At 51.7% G+C, this 17,023-nt stretch overlaps 1 protein-coding gene across 3 annotated transcripts in view; it reads left to right on the top strand.

The window, feature by feature from the left end:
• Positions 1-17,023, top strand: part of PITPNM2 (phosphatidylinositol transfer protein membrane associated 2) — a 146,639-nt gene that overhangs the window by 78,035 nt on the left and 51,581 nt on the right. The gene's annotated exons all lie outside the window — the stretch shown is intronic.

Here is a 17,023-nt window from a genome sequence, read left to right on the forward strand (position 1 = left end):
ACACCCCTCCCTGTGCCCCTCCCACCCTGTCGGCTTCTGCAGCCAGGTCTCCCTCCCCCGCTCTGTCCTGAAGCTCCACGTCCTGCCAGCTTAGCCCAGGACCCCTCCCACGGCCGGCTGGGCACTCCGCCTGCCCCCGGCTCTGCCGCTCTCTGAGCACCGAGCCCTCGCTGGGCCCCTCACCCGGGGCACAGTGTGGAGTTGTCATCTAGGTGCTTGGCACCTGCAAGAGCCTTCTTCTCTGTGTCCAGGGCCTGTCCCAGACGAGATGCCCTGAACACGTCTCAGCCATGAGGGTGATGTTGGTCTCCAGACAACTATGTGTACACCAGGCTGGATGTTTTTGGAGGGCATGAGGTCCAGCCCCGCCTTAACCTCCTGCAGACCTTGGGCAAGTCCTTGTCCCTCAAAGGGCCCTGTGTCCCCATCAGCTAAGGAAAGACGGATCCTGCTGCTGTGTGAAACCCTTCCTGTGTCTGACTTCTGGAAACCAGGGGTGATGGAGGGGACCTTGACACGGTGCCCGAGATGCGAGCATTCCCCATTGCCAGGACCAGATGCCCCACGGCTGCCTGGCTGCTGGCATCTCAGCCGCCTGTCTGCCTCCTTTCCCACACCTGTGATGTCCCTCAGACCCTCCTGCTCAGAGAGAACAGCCTTGCTAATGAAGCCACCGCTGATTCCCAGCCCCGCCCAGGCTGCTGTCCACTGGAGCCACCTGGCTCATACTCAGCAGGTTTAAATTTTTTTTATTGAGATGAGATTCACATAACGTAAAACTGTTTTAAAGTATACAATTCAGTGGCATGTAGTACACTCACAATGTTGTGTAACCACTACGACTGTCTAGTTCCAAAACATTTTCATCACCCCAAAAGGAAACCCTGTGCCCAGTTCTGGGGCTTTTCTGTTTTAGTTTAAAATTGTGATAAAATACACATAACAAAATGTACCATTTTAAGTGTCCGGTTCAGTGGTTAAGTACATTCACATTGTGCAACCATCACCCCCATCCATCTCCAGGACTCTTTTCTTTCCCCAAACAGAAAATGTCCCCATTAAACACTAAACCCCATCCCTTCTCCCCCAGCCCCTGGCACCCACCATTCTCCTTTCTGTCTCAATGAATCTGTCTGGGTGCCTCGTAGAAGTGGAATCATACAGTACTTGTTCTTTTGTGTCTGATTTATTTCATGTAGCATCATGTCTTCCAGGTTCATCCATGTTGTAACATGAGTCAGAATTTCCTTCCTTTTTAAGGCTGAATAACATTCCATTGTATGGATCGACCACATTTGTTTATCAGTTCATCCGTCAATGCACACGTGGATCGCATCCATCTTTTGGCTATTGTGAGTCCAACCCTGGGGCTTTTTTGAGAGGCTAATGAGAAAAGCACAGGGCCAGCGGTCTGACTGGGCTGTCGGACTCCCAGTATATGCTCCCACCTCCCTTAATCCATAATTAGCTCCAGATCGCTGAGCCCAGGTCCCAGTGGAAAGAAGATCATTCCAGAATGCCCTACACCACCTGTACCTTTCTCTCCGAGCCATGCTGCGCCTTCCCTGCCCTTGGGCCCCCACTTTCTCCTCCAGAAAGATAAGGGCACAGCTTGCTGAGAACCTCAGCCCTCAGTGGAACTGGCTGACCTTGGCCATGTCGCTTCCTTTCTCTGAGCCCTTGCCTGTCATCTGTCAGAAGGACGTAATAACCTGTGTCCACCACTCCCGTGGGGCTCTTCGAAAACCCCCTAAGTGGCTGTTCGCATCCTTGGGCCTCCACTCTTTACTGCCGGCCCTGTTCCCCCTTTCATTCTGTACACAGGTGTTTTCTGAGCACCTGCCCTGGGTGAGCTGGGGCTGCAGGTGGGGGGCTGTCCAGCACACGGGGCTTTGAGCAGCCTCGGAGGGATGACCAGACATATCAGGCCGAGGCGGAGTTCACTTCTGGAAGGAGGTGCCCAGTGCCCCAGTGTCATCTTATTTAATCCCACCCACCTAACCCAGTGAGGTGGGTGATGTTCCTACAGACGGGTAAACTGAGGCCCAGAGCGGTTAAATGACTTGCTCGAAGGCAAGGCTTAAGTTCGAACTTAGGTCCGTCTGTTCCAAAGCTAGTCTTCCCCACCGCATCTTGCTGCCTCCCACTAGCTTCGTTTGTTTGTTTCACTATCTGGTTTTATTCTCTTTTTTGCAGGGTGAGGGGATGGTGCCCGCCCCCGCCGCCCCCTCGCCGGCTGTTCGGTGCCTCCTCGCTCCCCACTCTGTTGACATGGGGCGTTTGCTGCCGCTGGTTTTGTTTTTGACCCAGTCAGCCTGGCAGGGAAGTGGCGGGCTATGTGCAGAGCTTCCCAAAATAGCCCCAGGCACCCCGCCAAAGATAGAAGAGCCAGACTGTGTGCGGTGGGCTTGGACCAGTTCAGATGACTCAGTTCCGGGTACCCCAGCCAGCCCCTCTTCTTCCTGACCTCCCCTCGAGCTCACCTGCCCCGCACCTCCCCCAGCCTGGGCCACCGGATGCTGCTTCACACCCCTGTGCCTGAGATGGCCTTACTCCCAGGAGGGCCCAGAGGCTGCGGAGGGCTGCCAGCTTCGGGCTGCTGGCTTGGGTGGGTAGCCCTGACCTGGAATCAGGGCTTCTCATTCCCTCCCTGTGACTGACTTGCCTGGTTTGACCTTGACCAAGTCCCCGCCAGCCTCTTGGCTTCAGTCTTCCAGTTGGAGATGGGGAGAGCGCATCTGTCTACTGCCTTGTGTCGTCGTGGGGACGGGGGTCCCAGACAGTGGGGGGAAGGTTGGTGATAAAAATAGCGATGTTATTTCTTCCAATCCTGACTGTTTTGAGTTGAGGGTACAGTTCAGAGGGAAGCCCTCCGTTAGCAGGGCTGTCCCAGCATCACCATCTCCGTCATCGTGGTATTGATGGCAGCCGCTGCTGTTCCTTGGGTGTTGTGTGCTGGGCACTTTACATTCATCGTCTCTTAATTAATCCCCCCTGACTACCCTATGGGGGTGTCCATGGCATTGGACTGACTTCTATAAATGTGAGAACTCAGGCTCAGAGAGTTTAACTTGCCAAGACCCAGTGGAGGGTGGAGCCGCCATGGGAACCCGCTCTGGCTTCAAAACTGGGTTCTGCCCGTGATGTCTTGCCCCCTCCTCCAGGGTAAGCCTGTCCCTGCTCTGGGCTTCCCTCTCCAGACCATGAACCTAGTCTCATGGGGGCTGCCCTTGGCATCCACAGCAGCTCAAAGATTCTGTCTGTGTTCACCCAGGGAACCTGGTATAGGACAGAGACACACTAAGGCTTGGCCTCAAAGAGAGCCATGAGGTCATAAGGGCATCTCTGGAACTGAAGGGGCCGCACCTTTAACACCCCCCTTATTTATTTATTTATTTGTTGAAGTATAGTTGAGTTACAGTGTTGTGTTAGTTTCTGGTGTACAGCAAAGTGATTCAGTTATACATATATGTATATATATATATTCTTTTTCTTTTTTTAAATGACAGTTGTATATATATTTTTAATTTTTATTTATTTATTTGGTTGCACTGGGTCTTAGTTGCAGCAGGCGGGCTCCTTAGTGGCAGCTTGAGGGCTCCTTAGTTACGGCTCTCTGACTCCTCAGTTGTGGCATGGGAACTCTTACTTGCAGAATGCATGTGGGATCTAGTTCCCTGACCAGGGGTTGAACCCAGGCCCCCTGCATTGGGGCGTGGAGTCTCAACCACTGTGCCACCAGGGAAGTCCCTATGTATTCTTTTTCATTTTCTTTTCCGTTATGGTTTATTACAAGATATTGAATTTATTTCCCTGTGCTATACAGTAGGACCTTGTTTATCTATTTTTTAAATAAATTTATTTATTTAATTTATTTATTTTTGTCTGCGTTGGGTCCTCATTACTGCACGCGGGCTCTCTCTAGTTGCGGCGAGTGGGGGCTACTCTTCGTTGCAGTGCGTGGGCTTCTCATTGTGGTGGCTTCTCTTGTTGCAGAGCACAGGCTCTAGGCATGCGGGCTTCAGTAGTTGTGGCACGAGGGCTCGGTAGTTGTGGCTCATGGGCTCTAGAGCGCAGGCTCAGTAGTTGTGGCGCACGGGTTTAGTTGCTCCGCGGCATGTGGGATCTTCCCGGACCAGGGCTCGAACCCGTGTTCCCTGCATTGGCAGGTGGATTCTTCACCACTGCGCCACCAGGGAAGTCCCTGTTTATCTATTTTATATATAGTAGTTTGTATCTGCTAATCCCAAGCTCATAATGTATACCTCCCTCACCCCCTTTTTATATTGTACATTGAAGCAACTTCACAGAACAGTCAGTGAGTAGTTCCCAAGTACCAGGCCCCGAGGGCGCCTTCCCACTCTTTGAAGAACCCCTGGAGGCCCGATTGTTCCGACTTTGCAGCTCAGTAAGGTCAGGCCACCCATCCGAAGCCATCGGCTCCCACGTGGCAGTGCCAGGACCAGCTCCCAGGCTGCCTGGTGCTTTTGCTGCTCTTCCAGGGTCCAGAGAATGGGAAGCTCTTGGCCTCCACGCCCCAGCCCTGTACCTCATTCCGGCCTCTCCCTCCTCTGTCGGGTTCAGGTGCATCAGCACAGGCAGGGGTTAGCCTGAGCAGGTGTCTGCGGCCACTGGGGGCTGCACAGGCTGGGTTCCATCCCCAGGTCGAATTTGCGTCACCGTTTGCCTCCACGCCCAAGGCTGGTGTGATTATATTTGTACGCGTTGCCATGTGTGTTTATTTGTGTGCGCGTTTGTGTTTGCTTTGTGACTGGTCTTGTGCTGTGTCCCCCGGGTCAGGGCCTGGCGGGTTTTAGGGGCAGGGCACATGTGACTCTCATCTGGACCTCGTCGGCTGTGGGATGAGCCAGGGCTGACGCACAGTTGTTTCCCCAGTTTGTGGTGAAAAGCACTGACGTGTGGAGCTGCAAACCTTTAACCTCAGTTCCAAACTCCAGCAAGCTCTGAAAACCAAACGCTTTTTCATAATTCACTTGGCAGCAAGCTCGCGCCTGAACCGAGGTGAGGCTATTTATAGTCCAAGTGAGGCTATTTATAGCCCTTATGCATCCTATGTTCATGTATTTCACTGCAGAAATGTCCGCGGATTTGATTATTGGATGCTGCTGAAACATGGAGTATTACGCATCTAAGGTGCGGGGAGTTCTGAATGCTTGAATGCATCTGGCCCCAGGAGTAAGCCTACTTTTGTACCGGTTACAATTAACCTCTGCCTCCAGCCCCCCACCCCGCCAGTGCCCCTCCCAGTGTCCGTTTCCTGGAGCTAAAGTGGCGATGCCACCCACAGGGGCCTCAAGGACCCCACCCAGCACCACTGGCAGTGCTCAGCGGATATTTTTATGGTCATCGTGGGTGACAGAACACATCTTTATTGCCAGGCACAGCGTGGGGTGCTCTCCACATGTATGCTGACACCCCTCTTTGGATGTATTACCACTCCCCCTTTACAGATGAGTAAACTGAGGCTCGGGCTTTTATGTATGATATCTAAGGGCAGAGAGGGGAGAAGGGAAAGTGCTAGGGCTCCAACTTGCCCTCCCGTCTTGCTGCCTCTCTGGGAGGAAGTCTAGGGGCACAGCAGTTCGACTCCCTGGATTTGCAGCCAACACACGTTGCAATGGGGAGGGAGCAAGCATATGTGTCCCAGGTGCATATGGAGGGGAGCAGACAGATGCGAGCCAGGCCCAGCCCCTGGCAGCTGGTTGGGGGGGAAGCCGGAGGCATTCTGCGCTGCAGGGCCTCCCTTGGGACCTACTGCCCACTCCCGCTGCAGTTCCTGCTTCTCAGATGGTCCTTTTGTACGAACACCTTTGCCATTCCCCTGCCTTGTCTGTTCCCAGCAGCTGGCAGCTGCTCACACTCCGAGCTGCTCGGCCTCCGAATCTTTTCTGCAGTTCTCTCTGAAACCACAGTAACACAGGGAGTTGGCATAACTTTGCTCCAACCCCATCTGCCTGCTGTTCTTGGGGACCAGCTCCCCTCATAACCTTCGGGAGCTCCCTTGCATCTGGCAGTGCTGGCGGGCTCTGAAGTCCCCGAGCGTGCACGCTCCCCTGTGTGCAAGCTCTTTCCCGTGCATCGCCCGTCATCCTGTGACGACCCAGGAACCCCTCGCTGCTGGCCATGGCAGTCCTGCCTCAGAGCCTTTGCTGGGCCTGTCACCCACCAGGAGTGCCTCCCACCCCTGCCGACCTCAGCCATACCTGCCCCGCAGTGCCGTAGTGCAGGGAGAGGCCGAATCCTGGGAGGGCTGCAGTTTCCTTGCCTGCAGGGTGGGCTCGGAAGGGCTGCGCTCACTGAGCTGTGGGTGAACTGGCCTCAGGGCAGGTGCCTGATGTGGTATATGTACTTTCGCACAAGCCCCACTAGCAGGGACTTTCTTCTTGCCTGCCTTATGGGGTCAGGAAGTTCCCCAGAGCTGCCGTGGCCTTAAAGAAGGCAACGGTGGCCCACTGTGGAGAGCTTTGGGTTGAGAGGCTAGTGCTCTGGGCTCCAGTTCCAGCTCTGCCCTGGCTCCCTAGAGGGAGAGGAGGGAAGGATGGATGCGTGTATGGATAGATGGATGCATGCATGCATGGCTTGATGGCTGATGCATGGGTGCATGGATGGATACATGGGTGCATGTGTGGCTGGAGGAATGGCTGGATGGGGGGGTAGGTGGATAGATGAATAGATGCATTGATGGATGGATGCATGCATTGATAGATAAACAGATCAAGTCCCTGCCCCTCTCTGGGCCTTAATTTCCCATCTATACAAGGATGGAGTTAGGTAACAAGTTCCCCTTCAGTTTCTGAGTTTTGTGATCCCACCTGTGTCAACCTAGCACCCTTAAAGACCCCCGCCTCACCCCAGGCACCTATAAAGAGCAGCACACCTGTGCCCAGGGGCTCTGGAACCCTCTCTCGGTTGCACTTCCCACCACCCACTGGGTATTTCCTGTGCTGGCCTCAACCCCAGCCTTCATCCTCTGCCTGTGTGCATGTTGTTTGGACTCTGCATGTCTATTCGTCTGCTCTACTTGGAGGTGCAGTTATGTTTTCTTCTGACTTTTTTTTTTTGACAAAACCATTTTTTTATCTGTGGTGGGGGACTGTATGTCCATTCAGGATGAACCACTGAGCGAACAGTGGGTGGAAGTGTTGTTACGTACAATAGAAAGGAACAGCGCCCCCTGGAGTTGGGCAACTCTGCGGTGGCATCAGGCCCTGGGGATCCACAGGAAATAACGCGTGGCCTCGGGTCCTCGGAGAACTGTTTTGTGGGGAAAATAAGATCTCGAAGCAGCCCAGATGTGAAGCAGTATCATGCACAGTAACACATGTGCCTCGTGCAGAGAGCTTGGCAGAGGGAAGAGCAGCTGTGGCTGAGGAGGCTGTGAGCCAGGGACGACTTACCAGCAAGGTGGGGCTCGGCGGGGCTCAGCTTGCTAGGCTGGGCATCCTGGGGGAGGTGGGGTCCAGATGATGGCACCAAGTGCAGGCACCCAGACCCGCTGGGGACCTCCACGCATGAGGCTGTCCCATCACTAGTTTAGGCAAGACCTTGAGTGCCAGGATACGGAGCTCAGGTGTTCTTTGTCGAATAAAGGTGAATTCTTGAAGATTTTAAGCAGGAGGGTGACACAGTCAATGCCCCTCTCTTACAGTATGCTGGGGGATCTTTGCTGAAAAAAAACAAAGGGTAACTTGGAAAACTCACCTATGGTTGGTGCTCTGAGCCCTTGGGACTTAGGAGCTGGGATGTTGGCTCAGAAAAAAGGGGAGGCTGCCAAGACTTACTGGATAAAGAAGGGAAACTGATAAATGAAGTTTTGCCTGACTTTTTTTTCCTAAAAAAAATTTGTTTTGGAGATGAAATTCACATCACATAAAAAAAGAAAAAAAAAAAACCTAACCGCATTAAGGTGAACAATTTAGTGGCGTTAATACATTCACAGTGTTCTGCAACTGTCACCTCTGTCTAGTTTCAGAGCATTTCCATCGCCCCCAAAGGAAACCTTGTACCCATTAGCACCAGCCCCTGGCACCCACCAATCTGCTTTCCTTCTCAAGGGATTTGCCAGTTCGGATGTTTCGCATCAGTGGAATCATACATCAGATGCTGGAGGCCTTCCAACCTGACTTTTCTGTCCTGTTTTGCCCCGCCATGCCCTAAGCTCACCCTGTACTTTCTGCTCTGTGGCCCTGAGGCCAGGCCTAGGTCCAGCCTGGCTGTAGCTCCCAGCCTTGCGCTGGTCCAAGAAGGATGTTCAGATAGATTCTGTGAAGAACAAATCAGTGAGCCGCAAGCTGGACCTGCGGGAGAAGCAGCCCTTGCGCCCTGCTGGGGCATTAATTGTGTGTATGGCCATGTGCTGAAGGACAGGGCGTGAGGCTGGGGCAGTGCCCGGACAGCAAAGAGGACAGACCCAGCTCCAGAAGCCACAGTGACACAGTGACAGTGGCATCTGCGGCCCAGGCAGGCTCCTTCCTGGCCTTCTCTGGGCCCACCCTCTGTCTAGATCCCTTACCAGGACTGAGGCTAAGGGCTCACCGTGTAAGCTGCCCACGGAGTAAGGGGGCAGGGACCGGTCCTGGGGAGGTGGGCTGCCTACTGGCCGCTGTCCAGACTGCCCCCTGGAAGATCCCCCAGAAATGGCCCCAAGCCTTCATTGCTCTCTCTCTCTGACTGTCCGGAAACATGGGCTCTGTGTGCCCTGCCACGTGCCGGGGTTGGTTTTCTCCTTGCCCGGGACCACCACCCTCGCAGCTGCGGCTCCTGAGCATTTACGCAGGTCTGCAGAGCGCCTCTGGGATCGCCACACCCAAGACCCAGGACGCACCAGACGTGGGCCCTGCCCTGGGGCCTCGCGGTCTGGGGACGGGCAGTGGGAATGGGCTGTGTGAGGGCTTGGGGCGATGTGCACCCGGCGCACCCCGGGGAACCCAGCTTCGGTCTAGGGGGCCTGGCGAAGCGCGTGCTGGCTAAGTCTTAAAGGACACTTTGGGAGTTTGCCAGGGAGACCAGGTGGGGACGGGCTTTTCGACAGAAGGAACAACAAGTGTGAATCTCAGCAAATGCTTCCGGCAAAGGGAGCGAGCTCCCGCCTCGCGCCAGGCACTGGGGACCCGGTGAGTCCGTGAGCGCTGCCTTTGAGCGGGAAGAGAGGTGCGAAGCTGCCCGCAGCGGGGCTCCAGGCGGCCAGGCGGTAGGCGGGGCCCAGGGGTCGGGGGGCGGAGCCCGAGGACCTTGAGTGATGTTCGAGGGCGGGGCTCTGACCCTGGCGGGGGCTGTCGCGCACTCAGATGCACTCTGCCGGCTTCTAGAAGGCAGATGTGCGGGGATCCAAACTGCAAGGTTGGAGACCAATGAGGACGCTGTTCTGCCCCCCAGGGAGGGCTGACAGGGCCTGAACCGAGGCCGGGAGGAATGGGGACCACAGGTGAGGCACATTAGACTTGCGGTTCTGTCTGGTGACGCGAGATCCGCCAGGAGGGTCTTCAGGTGGCGCTTGGGGCCTGATCTGCGTCTTTTTCTGGTCCTTGGCAGTCGAGAGACTCTGGCTGAACTGCCTGACCTTGTCCGGCAGGCAGGTTTAATCTTCTGCAAAATTCCCAAAAGGAAGGAATGAGGAGCACGGGTTCATCACTACCTTGAAGAGTGAAAGCTCAGGGCATGAGGTGTGGTTTGGCGTTTGCTGCCCTGACGAGAGGGGCCCAGGGCTCCTAGCCCAGACGCCGCCAAAGGCCACAGCCGAGCCCCTCGACCCCTTGGGTTTGTGCAGCCAAAGGTCCAGGTCTCCCTGCCTGACCCCCCGCCCCGGGGGCAGCTGCATCTGGTTCCCCTACCTTGGCACCTCCTCGTGCACCTCCTCCTGCGCAGTGAATAATTCAGGACAAGCCAGATGGCTCTGCTGCTTTTCCTCCTGCTCTCCCATAGCCTCCTGGAGCTGCTTCCTCACTCGCGGTGGGCACGGCGGGGCGGGGCCCGGAGGCTCCAGGCATCCAGGTGTCTGAGTTCTCACCACCAGTACCCGTAGCCTCAACAGGCCCCAGGGTGCCCCACCTTCAGAGTCTGTAGGCCCATTGCCTGTGGAAGTGGAGAGAGTCCTTAGAAACCACTGGTCCTGCCTTCTGCCCATCCCTGGTTTCACTCAGGGTCTGTCTAGGGCATTTCGTAAATATTTATAGGATGAGGAGACCAGTGGTACCATTTGCACACTCAGGAACCCTCCTTCCTTTGCTCTTCCCAATGTCCCTATTTGGAAGGGATTCACGCACACATACACACTTCTCACGTTTGGGATCTGAGGTCTCGGAGCGCCCCGACTTGCCCAAAGCAAGCGATGACTTCAGTCCACACTTGGCTGGTCCCCGTTCAAGGCCAAGGGCTACACCTCAGTGAACAGTGAACTCCCGGGACTACAAAACCCTATAGGGGAAGCTTTAAGGCATGTTCCACTCTGGTTGTTGGCTTCATTCTTAAGGGAATCCTGTGACTCCCCTAATTGGGCTGACTGTGGAGAAAGCCAGATCCCGAGGCCCAGGTGTGGACAGTTACCCCAGTGCCCAAGGGCAGGGACAGGATCCAGTGTCACACAGGGCCAGGAGAGGGCAGAAAGGCTGTGAGCTTTTCTCGCTCAACCCAGGAGGACTTTCTGGAAGAGGACGGCAGGGCAGTTCAATTCTTTCCTGCTTTGGGTCTAGCAGAAGGAGGCAACAGCCTGGTCCTGGGCCTCCCGGTGTTGGCAGGAGCTGCTGACACAGAGAACCCGACCTGAGCCCGTGAAGGCGTCTTCCTGGGCGAGCAGCGTGGTGGCACCGTCCCCACGTCTGTGTGTTCAGGTGAAGCCCTCGTGGTGAGAAGCTGGCACAGAACACTCTGGGGCAGCTCCAAATAGAAGAGGAGCTTGTCTCCCGGGCAACACGAGCGTGAGCTGTCAGCCTACACTCCTCCACTGGGTACCCAGCGCCGTCAAAGTTCAGATGCTCAGTCTCCTTCCCAGAGGAGTAAACTGAGGCCAGGGTTATGCGACACGTACGGGTCATCAAGCTCAGCCTGATGTTCCTTCCGCTGACCCTCCACTACTACCCAGGGACCCTCAGAACTGACTCAAGGAAGCTCAATGGGGCTTGGGACCGGTCAATGTTCCAGGAGCCAGGTGGACCTGGGAGCAGAGGTGGGGCGAGGTTACCACCACAGGGAAGAAGCCCAGAGAGAGGCGGGGGGCCCTAGACAGTGGACAGTGAGGGTGTGAACACGTAATTAAAAGGTGCTGCTTTCCTAACTACCTTCTCTCCGCTTCTCCTAATCTTGCTTTCGCATGGCTTCCACTGACATCTTACAAGTGTGTGTGTCTGTCTTAAAACTATCCGATCAGTATACTGGGGACACTTTTGTAGACGGCGCTCATGGGGAGCTCCTGGCAGCGCTTCCCCCTGCCCCCTGTGCTTCTTCTGGGGAGGGGAGCAACATGAGGAGGGCTTAGGGGTCTGGGAAGAAAGAGAATTCCCATCTAGGGTCTGTTGAAAGGATCAGTCTGATTTTGAAGTTGATCGGAAGATCCTGTAGCCCAAGCTACCCTCAGAGTGGTCCAGAAACCTGTGAATCTGAGCAGAGTCTACTGATGTGTGATTAATTTACAAATAGGGGTGCAGAGTGAGAGAGCGTGTGCACAGGAGCCTGCTGTTCCTGCAAAGCTGCATCAAGATGTCACCGAGCTGGGTTTTATTTTGGTCCCCAGTGTTGTATCTGTTTAGCACCAAGCCCGCGTGGCACTGGGCATACTGGGCAGGCCCAGCTGGTGGTGTTACCACCTCCTGGAGGGAAGAAGGCTTCGAGGTAGTTCCAGGCAGGTGGAACCAGATTTGTTAGAAGTGCCCAGGGTTCACAGATAGTATCTCCACGTGATGGGAGGGTGGTGGCGCATGTCCAGAATCCCAGACGTCATGTCACCCGCGTCTGCCCTCCCCCCGCCCCCCAACCAGCTTCGCCCTCCCCCCCACCAGATCAACTCCCCACAGCTTACAGGGATAAAGACAGTAATGTGAGAGATTTCAGAATGATTGTACATGTTAGCTGATTTGGAATTTTTCAACCATTTTTTTGACCTTGGGGTAGAATGAAATTTATCTCTATGCCCTTTAGGAGAAAAAGGTTTGCTCAGCAAGTGAATAACATGTAGGAGATCAAAAGAAGAGGCATCATATCCTACTATTAGTCAGGACTTGTCTGGTTGTGAGTAACAGAAGTCAAGCTCCAGCTCCGGTGAAAAGGAACCTGCTTGGATGCTCACATCACCAGGGGAGGGAGGACGGGGACAGCCAGCCTCAGCAGTGGCTGGAGTTGCAGATCCAAATGGCACCAGGAGTTGGGCTCATGATCAGCTCTGTTGAGGCCCAAGAGCCAGTTCTGTTGGCCCAGACTGGCTACCTGGAGGGGACACAGCTGCTGATAGCCTCCGTGCCTTTGCTACCAGTGAAAGACCAATTCATATTCTCTTTGACCCCACTTTTTTTTTTGCGGTACGCGGGCCTCTCACTGCCGTGGCCTCTCGCGTTGCGGAGCACAGGCTCCAGATGCGCAGGCTCAGCGGCTATGGCTCACGAGCCCAGCCACTCCACGGCATGTGGGATCTTCTCGGACCAGGACATGAACCCGTGTCCCCTGCATCGGCAGGCGGACTCTCAACCACTGGGCCACCAGGGAAGCCCCGACCCCACATTTTAAAAAAATCCTTGGAAGTTTAGGGACTTCCCTGGCAGTCCAGTGGTTATGACTCTGCGTTTCCACTGCAGAGGGCACGGGTTCCATCCCTGATCGGAGGACTAAGATCCCGCATGCTGCGCACAGTGGCCAAAAAAGAAAATCCTTGGAAATTGAAGCAGGGGTGAGAGATCAGTGTTTGCAGACTGAGAGCACACCACAGCCTTCTCCTCCTGCTTCAAATCCCTCCATGTGATAGAACAAATATTAGTAAATATCCATGTAGGCAAAGAGATGCCTTTAGTGAGTAATGAACCATGAGGAATTCCCAAAGGGTGGAGTGAAAATGGGATTAGACTGAAAAAGGAAACAATGACCAAAATTGTTCCCAGGAGGTAGAGAGGTTCTAGGTGTGCCCTGAGGCTAGATGTGACAGATGAGGAGCAGGAAGGGATTCTTATCCCCCACCACAGTTTGGGGGATAAATGAGGAAGAAGAATGAATACAACTGTTAAGTTTCCGCTCTTGTTGAGGAAGGAAAGGTAGACCCTTTTTAATCTAAGCACTGTAGAGAATTACATGTTTAAGTCCATGTGTTTAAATATTTAAAGATTGCCGCTGGAAAAAGGGTCAACAAACTATGGCCTGCAGTTCAGGTCTGGGCCACCATTTGTTTGTGTAAATAAAGTTTTATTGGAACGCAGCCATGCCTATATGTTAATGTATTCTCTATGGCTGCTTTCACACTACAGTGGCAGAGCTGAGTAGTTGCAGCAGAGACTCTGTGGCCCACAAAACCTAAAATATTGACTATATGGCCCTCTGTGGAAAAAGTTTGCCGATCTCTGCTCTAGAAAAATGAAAATAAAACATAACATCCAATCTATTGTAGAAAAATAGATGTATCTAATCAAACAAAATGAATCCAATAAAAAGAAAAATAAGAAAAGAAATATGGTAAATAAATATGGAATTAGTCTAAACATCAGTAAGCACAATAAATGTGAACAAGTTAAATTCGCTAATTAAAAGATAGTCTCAAAACTTGTTTAAAATTTTTTAAAATAAATTTTATTTATTTATTTATTTATTTTTGGCTGCATTGGGTCTTCGTTGCTGCACACAGGCTTTCTCTAGTTGCGGCGAGTGGGCTTCTCATTGCGGTGGCTTCTCTTGTTGCAGAACTCGGGCTCTAGGTGCGTGGGCTTTGGTAGCTGTGGCACGTGGGCTCAGTAGTTGTGGCTCACGGGCTCTAGAGAACAGGCTCATTAGTTGTGGTGCACGGGCTTAGTTGCTCCGCGGCCTGTGGGATCTTCCCAGACCAGGGATCAAACCCATGTCCCCTGCACTGGCAGGCAGATTCTTAACCACTGCGCCACCAGGGAAGCCCTAAAAAATTTTTAAATGAGATGGAAGAAAAAAGAGCCTAGTTATGAAAATAAAAGGATAAGGAAAGAAACCCCTAATGAACCATAGCAAAGAAGGCAAATATAGCAATATTAATATCAGATAAAGGAGAACTAAAATTGAAAAATATTTTGGGTATAAAGGAATTGTTTAAACCTGTAAAAAGAATATTCCACCAAAAAGTTAAAAGCCCATCGACTTTCTGTACTTAACAAGGTAGCTTCAAATACATTAAATAAAAATTGATGATATTATGAGCGAAAAATGACAAGTATAGAGTAACAATGGTGGGCTTTAAAAATCTCCAAGATATCCCTTGTGGTGTATATGTAGACGTACACAGGTGATGAAATTGTATAGAACTCAATACATACACACACCGTACATACCAGTAAGTACAATAGAACTGGGGAGATGGGATTAAAATCTGTAGATCATATCAATGTCAGTATTCTGGTTGTTATAGTTTTATAAAAAGTTGTCACTGGGGGAGACTGATAGTGTACAAGGGATTTCTCTGTGTTATTTCTTACAACTTCATGTGAATCTGCAGTGATCTCAATTAAATTTTCAATAGGAAATTCTTCAAAGACCACATATTAGGTACAAAAAACCAAATAACTCTTAGGTTAAGTGAGGAAGTCAGAGTGAAAATTTTAAACTACAGTATTTTAATGAATGTCAGTTAGAGCCCTAAATGTGAAAGCCTATGGATGAAACCAAATCAGTGCTCAAAGGAAAATCTGTAGCCCTAAATTCATTTACTAAGAGATGAGTAAGACTAAAAGTTATTCAGTTTAACTTTCAATTCAAGAAACTAGAAAAGTAAACTCGAAGAAGGTAAAAAGATAATAAAAAAATGAAGTCAGAAAATGTAGTTGAATTCATCAATAATTCCAAAAAATTGTTCTTAAAAAGACAAGAGGTAAAACTTTGACAAGTCTAATTAAAAAAAAAAAAAGTCAAAGGCAGACATAAAGAGAATGTAACTTCAAAAGAGATTTTTAAAAGAAAATATATGCAATTCTTTGGCCAATTAATTAGAAACACTAAGTGAAATAAAGTAAATAAAAGTAAGTAAATAAAACTACCTAAGTAAATAAAAACTACCAAACTACCTAGTGGTTCAGAACCCAGACACAGAGAGAAGGCCATGTGACGACAGAGGAAGAGATCCGAGTGTTGCAGGTACAAGCCAGGGAATGCCGAGGATTGCCATCAACTTGCAGAAGCTGGGAGACAGGCACAGGACAAGGAGCCAACCTCAGCGACACCTTAACGTCAGACCTCTGGCCTCCAGAACTGTGAGAGAATACATTGAGGTTGTTAAAAGCCACCCAGTTTGTGACCACAGCCCCAGGGAACAAATACACTCACTAGCTATTTGGGAGGAAGAATAAAAGAGTGAGAAAGATGAACTCAAACGAACCTAGTGGTTCAGAATGACTGCAACGGTCCCTTGTCCTAAGTCTCAGAAGATTTCTACAAATAACCTCCACAGAAAATGATCAGTTCACAGTCAAAAGTAATGGAGTCAAGAGGTGACCGAGCACGTGAGCCAGAGGCAGCCCGGACCGTTTCCCTCCGAAACAGCCCTCGGGACTTCAGATACGGCAGTATTTAGGCCTAGACGATAAAATGACTACATTTGATGCATTTAAATAAATGAAAGGCATGGTTGAAAATATGTGCAGGGGATAAAAGGCCGTAAAAAATGAAGAGGGAAGGAATTCCCTGGCGGTCCAGTGGTTAGGACTCTGTGCTTTCACTGCTGAGGGCGCAGGTTCAATCCCTGGTTGGGGAGCTAAGATCCTGCACGCCGCACGGCGCGGCCAAAAAAAAATGAAGAAGCAGATTTGGAAAAGAACCAAAGAGAACTTCACTAGGAGAGCAGTCATAGCTGAAGAAGGGATTAGTGACTGGAAGCCAGATGTGAAGAGGTCACCCAGGATTGAACACTGGGAAGAGAGGAAGCTGTGGCGGAGATAAGACACACGGAGAAGGAGAACACCTAACATTCATCTAATCACAGTACCAGAAAGAGAAGAGGAAAATAAGCCAGAGGCCAGGTTTGAAGAGAGAATTGCTGAGAACTTTCCAGAATTGATGAAAGACAGAGGTAGGAATGGAGAGTAGTTTGGAGGGAGGGGGAGAAAATGCTGGAGAAGTATGTGAAACTCAGCTCATAGAAGATGGCTAATTTCTTCTCTCAGGTCCTGGGCTTCAATTCCTGAGAACGGAGCAGTCCTTATGCTAGGACAAGGTTTCAGTGAGGAGTGGGCTTTGAGACTATTGAAGACATTCCTCCAAATCAGGCAGGGCCCTTTCCCTGCACTGCCCAACTCAAGGGAGTGTCAATCTGATGGTAGTCCATGAGAATATCACTGCCTGGACTTGGGCAGTACACAGCCTGTGCAACTGAACAAAGCAACCCAGCTACAGCTGATGGTTTCTCTTCCCAAGTTATGAACCCATGGGGCTTTCCAAATTTCACCAGTTTTTTTTTTTTTCTTTGTGCTTTCTTTCTTTCCTCTCTCCCTCCCTGGAGAGGGGTGGCATCCATCATCTGGGGAAGGATTTTATGGGGTGATGAAGGGAAGCTAATAACTGTAAAGAAGAGCCAGTTACCTGGGAAACTTTCCAGGCATGTTGTGTTCCCCAGCAGCCCTGGGAAGCCTGGCTGTAAAGGCCACACCACTCATACAGTGAGATGGAGCAAGGCCTGGGCAAAGTTGTACAGACATGTGGATTTGCATGTGCACGCATGTGCACACCTCCCCCTGGGGACACCCAACGCGGCCTCATTGCCCCCTTCTGAATTGAGTATTTGGACCTAATTGTTGGAGCCTGAGGCACCTGGACCCTTGCTTACCCAAGGGCACAGTAGAGCAAGCTCTTCATCGCAGGC

The sequence above is a fragment of the Mesoplodon densirostris genome, chromosome 15 (assembly GCF_025265405.1).
Source record: "Mesoplodon densirostris isolate mMesDen1 chromosome 15, mMesDen1 primary haplotype, whole genome shotgun sequence".
Taxonomy (NCBI): Eukaryota; Metazoa; Chordata; class Mammalia; order Artiodactyla; family Ziphiidae; genus Mesoplodon; species Mesoplodon densirostris.